Raw genomic sequence first — 8,402 nt, forward strand, 5'->3', positions numbered from 1 at the left:
AAATGCTATTATTAGGTTTTAGAAATTCTTTATATAGTTTTATAAAGGTCCTTTTTTACATGTAAATATTGCATGTATTTTCTTAAATCTATAAACGCCTATTTATTTTCTTAATGGTGTCTTTTTGATAAACAAAAATTTTCAATTTTTATGAAGTCTAATTTGTCATCTTATCCTTTTGTTGTTTGTGCTTTCTGTGTCTTGTCTAAGAATCTTTGACCCCAAGATTGCAAAGATATTCTCCATGGTTTCTTTACCATGTAAAGGCTCAAATACAAAATGTTGGGTGTAATGACTACTCAGGTATCTTCTTCAATAGGTATTTTTTTAAATAAATTATTTATTAAAGGTTGCTGAAAACATTAATTACCATGTCTAGACCGGACCACTATCAAAGGTCACAAAGGATGGCTACAAATGTCTTTATTTTCCTACTTTAAATACAATGTCTTAAAGTCTGATCCAGAAGGAAAAAAAAACTCAATTTTTCTTATATACCATAAGAGTAGACAATATAGAACATTTAAAATAGAATTAAAACAAAAAATCAAAAAGAAAAAATTATTTTTGACCCACATGACATTCTATTGACAAAGAAAAATTGTGTTAAGGCTTAATAGAACTGTTTCACCAATATTTTTTTCAATTCAGCACATGCTGAAATTTTAATAATTTTTTATCATCTGTTTCCGAATTGCACTTTATCTAATTATTTAAATTACATAAAACTGGCCAAATCTCTTTAGTCATATGCACTATGTCTTATATGCATTTAAGGAGAGCATGATATGCTATAGCCGGTCCTGATACAAGAAGAAATAGTTTGGGTGAGTTATTTTAAATAGAATCTATCTGTGCCTGAAAGTCTATAATATTGCAAAATTTTTGTTGATGAAAGTATGCATTGCCACATAGTATTGGATTAAAGGAGCAACCTAAAGTTGATAAATCATTGATAAAATGTCATCAAAATATTGTGATTTTTTTTTTTAATCAAGAATAGCAATGCTCTTAGGTAGTCTTCAGACAGCTGGTGCCACAATCCCCAAGACCATCCTCCTGCCTTCCATGATGGTTGCTGGTTGCCAGCAACTTAAGTCTCAAACCTGAGGAGTGCCTCAGAGTGCAGAGTAAGGTGGCCTCCAATACCAAGAGCTTCATGCTGACTCTGGGCAAAGATGGCAACAACATGTGCCTGCATTTCAACCCTTGCTTCGATATACCTGGGGACACTGACACCATTGTGTGTAACAGCAAGGACATCGGCGTCTAGGGGAACCAAGCAGCCAGAGTTTGATTTCCCCGTTCAGCCTTGAAGCATTGTGGAGGTCTGCATCTCCCTCAACCAGACAGACCTGACCATCTGTGGGAGACTGGTATGTATGATACAGAGAGCTATAGCTGCTGCATGGAGCAGGACCAGAATATGGGACTATAAGTCTTAACTGACTGGTAAACATGCCCCACATACCATACTACCAGTCCCACACTCGGTTTTAGAAGTAGAATAGAAATGCAATGTACTCTTTGAAGTTAATGAAGCCTACTTGCTCTGTGTAGCCCCAAATTCTTATCAGTAGAATGTGAAAACAAAATGTTTAAATAAAGAGACATCTGGACTTCTGTGATATGCCTTGATGCTTCACAGTCTTGCTACCTATCTCCCTATGCTGATTTATGTGTCCCTTTGTTGTTACTCCCAACCATTTGGTGGAGGTCTGCATATTTACCCCATGCATTTCGGCATGTAGCAAACTCAATAAAAACCCTGACTGAGAAAAGAGTGATCAGTGATCTCCTATGAGAGACACTCACCCTTCTCTCTCTTCAGACAATTCGTTTCTAAGTCAGTTCTTTCATCCGCGCCCAGGGATCTGCAGGATGGGGAACCTTGCAAGTGGCATGTCTGAATAGGGACCAGCAAGAAGGATTCACTCGAGTGCTGCTGGCTATGAGCCAAAGACACAGACAACACATCTAGATGGAGGGGAGCATTGGCCACATTCATCCCAGGGGAAGGAACAGTGGCACCATCTTCATTGGTTAGGCTGCCGACATGTTTCAGTTACAAGGAAGGGTTCTCTCTTTTCTAAAACTTCTCAGCTATTCAGGTCACGTCTGTATATTCATTTTCCGTTTTGCTCTCTCTCTCCTCTCAAAAAATCACCACACTTTCTGGGCACAGGTCAAGATAGTTCTTGAGAGGAGAGAAAGCAAGATCCTAGCCTGCAACAAAAAGTTCTAGCTTTACCAGGAACTAGTCTTTTAACTAAGCCTTCTCTTTCAAATTGCCTCACTCAGAAGTCTTTTTCTCTTTTCTTGGCCTGCTCCATTTACATAGCTGCCACACCCATTTCTATCTGCTTTACAAAGAAATTGCTGTGTTTGTTTTCCAGCCAAGCAGTCAGGTAATCACCTAGCAGGAGGTGACACTATTCATTGCCTGCCTAACCCAAGCCTTGACAGAAAAGCTGTAAAAAAGTTTTTCCTATTATTTGCCTAAAAACTAAGATTGTTTAGTAAAATAATTATGTATTGTGGTATATTACTCACTTAACTAATATTAAAAAATTCATGTCTCTCAATGCTAAGAACTGAATTTTTGTCAGCCTATATTAATGTTCTATACCTTTTATTATCACTTTAAATAAATAGTCAAATATCATTTCATAATATATATTCCTTAGCTGACAAAATTTTCAAGATTTAAAATTTAAAAGACTTCCTTATAGCTTTGGGATATTTCAAAGGGACCTTGAAATATCTCAAGAATTTATTATTTTCTTACCAAAAGGAGGAAAACTAGATCAATCAGGCTTAATACATTTTAAAATACTCGGAAAGCTTTATCAAATAAAAAAATTTTACAAGAATCTCCAAGTCTACAAAATTCTAATTATTTATAATTCTAATAATTATTTTAAAGTGTAATATTGCAGATTGCATATATTACGAAGCATCTAAGCATGTAAGTCATAGTCTGTGTATATTAAAAAATACTTTAAAAAGGGAAGGAAAAAGCAAAGAATTAAGAAATAAAGAAAAGACACATGCCACATCCATGTGTGGCATGGGAAAGAAAAACATTGAGAGCAAAAAAATAAGAAAATGTAAGCATATAAGTCTTTAAAACAGTAACTAAATTCTAAACCTAGGAACTGCTAAAACCTAGGAACAATAGGGTAATTAACCTGCTATTCAAACACATATGAGAAACAGCAGGATGCCTGCCTCTCCAACGAAAAGCAAAAAAAGGTAACATTTTTAAACTCCAGCCGTTTTTCAACTGCAGCCTGTTATCTCAGTGTTTCTTTCTAGCCCCTGCCCTGAGAGAGCAGGGCAGGAGTGGGGTGGCCATTCTAAGGCAGGAACTCTTAAAAGTCACCTTTGTAACAGAAGCTGTTCAAATATTTGTAAGAAATTGCAGCAGATATATAAATGAACCAAATAAAACAATTTAAAAACTCCTCAGAAAAGCTCACAGGTATATATTAGAGAAGAGGAGACGCAAAAACTTCAAAAAGCTGCAGAATATCTCTGCAAATCTAAGAGATTTTACCTGCCAAATACTGAGTATGAGTATAGTCCTTCACAGTTTTGAAGGACAAGAATTTTCCTTCATGCCTTTATATTTTTCTCCCTACCCATCCCTCCAGTATTTGACATTCTAAAGAAGTAAGCAATGACATAAGGTTTCTTTGCATAAAACTAATAAGACCAGTTACTAATGGTGGTTTTGTCAACCAAGGCTTTGACAGGAATGTCATGCCTGAAGGAGGCACGTCTAGGCTCTGGTTGTTACCAGAAAGCCCTGGAAAATGGGAGTTGACTTTCAAAGCTAATAAAAAACAAGGAGAAAAAAGCCTGATACCCTGGTTGGTTGTGCGGTTCATGGCAATCTTTCTAGGGAAGGAACAAAAGTTGTTTTCCTGAAAGATGGCTAGAAGAAACCTTAAGGCACAATGGAAAACCCGAAGGACTTATAAAAAGTGTAAGTTTTACAGGCAAGGCCAGAAGGCAGGTGTGTGGCTCAGCTTCTCTGACCATAAGGGCAGACTGAGAGTCAACCTAAATGTTCCTAGTATGAGTTCCAGCAAAACAGACTTAAAGATAATACGTAATCAGTTGCTGCTCTTGTTGTGTTTATACAAAGAGGCAAAATTAAAACTGGATTTAATGCAGTCCCTTTAATGACAAGAAAGGTAATCTTAAGGAAAAATATCATAATTTGAGGAAAATCACAATGCTCAGTAGTAAACTATAAACTAGTGCAGCTGTCTTTAAAAGTTTGTTTTCATATAAAAGTTAAAAGTAGGTTTGTAATGTCATCAAAAATATTCAATCTATAGGCAAGGAGGACCTATCAAATTGCCACTGTTAAATATCATTTTAGCAAAGGCCCTGTAACTGGAGATCTCCACAGTCTTATAGATTCAGAGACTGATTTGTAGGTTATGTTATGTAAATTAATATGTGTGTTCTTCCTTCTGTTTGCATAAGGCATAAACCTTTGATCTCATTACTTGAGTAATGAGTACTAATAGGCCTCACTTAAAAAGTCCATCTGCATTGCCATCTCCTGAGACTCAAAGAATATGACAAGAATGCCAGTTTATTCAGCAGTGCCAGCCCTTGGAAACCAAGCATGCTGCTGCCCGGGGACAGCCAACGGACCTAACCTAGACTTTACAAAATCCTTCCCTATGTGGGAAGGCCATCCTCCCCTCCTCACTCCCACTCTTTTAGGGATTTCTAGACCCAAGGGTAAATAGAACAATGGCCATGTCCAGCTTGAAGCAGCTAGAGGAGCACAAGACCTTTATCCATTGTCTTTTTATAAGATTATAAAAGATCTTAAGTCTATGAGGGGGAATTGTTACAAAGAAAAGTTCCCCAAAATTCCCCAAAGCCTGCGGTTGGGGAGTGAGGGAAAAGGACAATTTTTAAAATGTCTTTGTAAATTTTTCACTCGTGAAAAAATATGTGAGAAGCAAATAGCAGGTTTCATTAGCCTTACTACTGTACCTAAGATAGTTAACAAAAAAGGGGGAGATGTGGGAGACTGGTATGTATGGTACAGAGGGCTGTAGCCACTGTGTGGAGCCAGGACCAGAATATGGGCCCATAAGCCTTAACTGGCTGGCAAACATGCCCCACATTCCGTACTGCGAGTCCCACACTCTGAACGGAGAGGTTTAGGAGTATAATAGAAATGCAATGTACTCTTTGAAGTTAATGAAGCCTACTTGCTCTGTGTAGCCCCAAATTCTTATCAGTAGAATGTGAAAACAAAATATTTAAGTGAAAAGAGACACCTGGACTTCTATGATATGCCTTAGCACCTCACAGTCTTGCTACCTATCTCCCTATGCTGATTTATGTTTCCTTTTGTTGTTACTCCCAACCATTTGACTGGTGGTCTGCATGTTTACCTCATGCATTTCTGCATGTAGCAAACTCAATAAAAATCCTGACTAAGAAAAGAGTGGTCAGTGATCTCCTATGAGTCGCACTCACCCTTCTCTCTCCTCAGACAAGTCATTTCTGAGTCAGTTCTTTCATCCCCACCAAGGGATCTGCTGGACAGGGAACCTTGCAACCATCAAGCTGCCAAATGGATATACAGTCAAGTTCTCCAACCATCTCAACCTAGAGGCCATCAACTAATTTGCAGCAGATGATGACATCAAGACCAAGTGCATGGCCTTTGAGTGAAGCCATCCAACCCATGACCCCTAATAAAACCAGCTGCCTCTGTTCCCCCTGTAAGAAGGGAAAAAAAAACAAACAGCAATTTAGAAATAACAAATAAGAGATGATAAACTTATAAATGTGTCCTTCCTGAAATTACTCAAAGTTAACAATTAACAAACATTGCTGAGGAAAAAAAGAATTTTAGGAAGAATAAAATGTGTAATAATAACATGATAGAGTTCATGATACAAATTTCAGTAATCTTTATTTTTCACTTCATAATCAATCCTTTGTCGTCATAAAAATTTTATTTTGTGGGTCTTACATGTGCTAGGCACTATACTAGGTAGTAGGGGTATAATGATGAGCAAAAAAAAATAGCAAAAATAAGTAATAGTGCCATTCTTGCACAAACACTGAGGAAACATATCAATAATCAATTAATTGCAAATAAACAGTAAATAGAAACTCTGTGAAATTATATATGTGCTGTATGTATATATGTATTTATACGTGTGTATATATGCCAATACACACACACACACACAAAGACTTTGGCTTCCAGTGAGTGGATACTAGATTTGATGTACTCTGGGACATTTCCTGAGTGGCCTCAGACCCAGCAATGGCATTGACTTTGAACCTGGTCTTAATCTGGCGAACACCACTCAACTCTGCCCAGTGATTCACTAAGAACCTACCTCACACAACTTGAGAAATAAGAGGCTCTTTCAGTGACTAAGCCTATCAGGCAGCCAGCAGGCCCAGTGCTGGTAAAAGCCATCCTTGGTGTGCAGCTTGGCTCTTCCCATGCATATCCAGGCCCAGTAGAGGCAGCCACAAACTGTGGATTGCTTCATAGCTCCAAAAAGGTTTCCAAGGGCCAGTTGAGGTAGTGTCTGGCATTGGCTTGAGCCAGAGTCCCTCCCAAGGGGCCTCAGAACAAACACACCCAGTGGCCAGCTTCAGACAACCTCAGAGCAGGATCAAATTAGCTTTAAGTGGTATATCAAAAAGAAGGTCTTGGCCCTGACCAGTGTAACTCAGTTGGTTGGGCATCATTCTGCAAAGCAAAAGGTCACTGGTTCGATTCCTGGTCAGGCCACATGCCTCACTTGTGAGCCCAGTCCCCAATCTTGGCATGTGGGAGAGGCAATCAATAAATATTTCTCTCACACATTAATGTTTTTTTTCTCTTTCTTTCTCCTTCCTCTCTCTAAGGATAAACAAATAAAATCTTTAAAACTAAAAAAAGAAAAGAAAGAAAGACCTTGACAGGCACCAGACCCTGCTGATGCAAGTTCTGCTGTGTATGGTCAGCACTGCACAGCAGCTTGTACATGGAGGGGTCGATTCTCATAGCCAGCCAGGTTGAGAATTGACCTCACACATGAATGAACCAATAGAAATCAAAACTCAATTCTAACAGAAGGGCCCACATAATCCACAAAAGGGATAATTATGGAGCAGCCAGCTCAGGTGACAAAGAGACTGCGCTACTGGGTCCCACAGGGCACCTACAACATAAGGTCATCCCACCAAGACTGGGAGTTATAGCATATCTACCTAATACATAGAAACAAACAGAAAAAGGCAGCTAAAATAGAGAGACAAAGAAGCATGCCAAAAATTAAAGAGCAGGAGAAATCCCCAGAAAAAGAGATAAATGAAAGGGAGACATGCAATTTACCAAAAAAAAAAAAAAGTGGTTATAAGGGTGCTCAAGAAACTTAATGAAAACTTCAACAAACAGCAAACATTTTTTCTTTTAAGGACATAGAAACCATAAAAAAACAACCAGTCAATAATGAAAAATACAATATCTGAAATGAAGAATCCACTAGAAGGAGTGAACAGTATGTTAGATAAAGAACAGGAACAAATCAGCACTTTGGGATAGAAGGCAGAAGAAAACACCCAAATAAAGCAGAAAAAGAAAAATGAATTTTTTAAAAATAAGGATAGTTTGAGGAGCCTTTGGTACAAAATGAAGTGTAACAACATCTGCATTAGTGGGATACTGGAAAGAGAAGAGAGAGAGAAGGGGTTGAGAGCTATTTGAAAAAATAATGGTGGAAAAATTTCCTAACCCAGAGAAGGAAAAATACACTCAAGTCTCAGAAGTGCAGAGAGCCCCAAACAAAATGAATCAATAGAGACCCACACCAACACACATCATAATTAAAATAGCAAAAGTTAAAGAATAAGAAAGAATCTTAAAAGCATCAACAGAAAGGAAGTTAGTTACCTACAAGGGAGCTCCCATAAGACTGACAGCTGGCCCTTGCACTGTGGCTCATTTGGGTGGTCATCGTTCCGCAAACCAAAAGGTAGCCAGTTCGAGTCCCTGTCAGGACATCTGCCTGGGTCACAGGTTCAGTCACCAGTCAGGGAGTGTATGGCAACCAATCAATGTTTCTCTCTCACATCTATGTTTCTCTCCTTCTCTTTCTCCCTTCCTTCCCCCTTCTTGAAAAAAAAAAAAAAAGAAGAAGAAGACTGACAAATGATTTCTCAACAGAAACATTTCACACCAGAAGAGATTGGCATGAAATATTCAACACGACAAAACATGATGAAAAGCAAGGCCCTACAATCAAGACTACTTTGCCCAGCAAGGCTATCATTTAAAATTGAAGGAGAAATAAAGAGCTTCCCAGACAAGAAAATGCTAAAAGGGTTCATTACTACCAAACTGGTTTTACAAG

General features: G+C 38.2%; 1 pseudogene; it reads left to right on the forward strand.

Annotated features, from left to right (window-relative positions):
- The first annotated feature begins 1,081 nt into the window (after nt 1-1,081).
- LOC150022357 (galectin-1 pseudogene) lies at nt 1,082-5,715 on the forward strand (annotated as a pseudogene).
- Nucleotides 5,716-8,402: the final 2,687 nt, after the last annotated feature.

This window comes from Furipterus horrens, unplaced genomic scaffold, assembly GCF_987537825.1.
Source record: "Furipterus horrens unplaced genomic scaffold, mFurHor1.1.pri manual_scaffold_1, whole genome shotgun sequence".
In the NCBI taxonomy this organism is placed as follows: Eukaryota; Metazoa; Chordata; class Mammalia; order Chiroptera; family Furipteridae; genus Furipterus; species Furipterus horrens.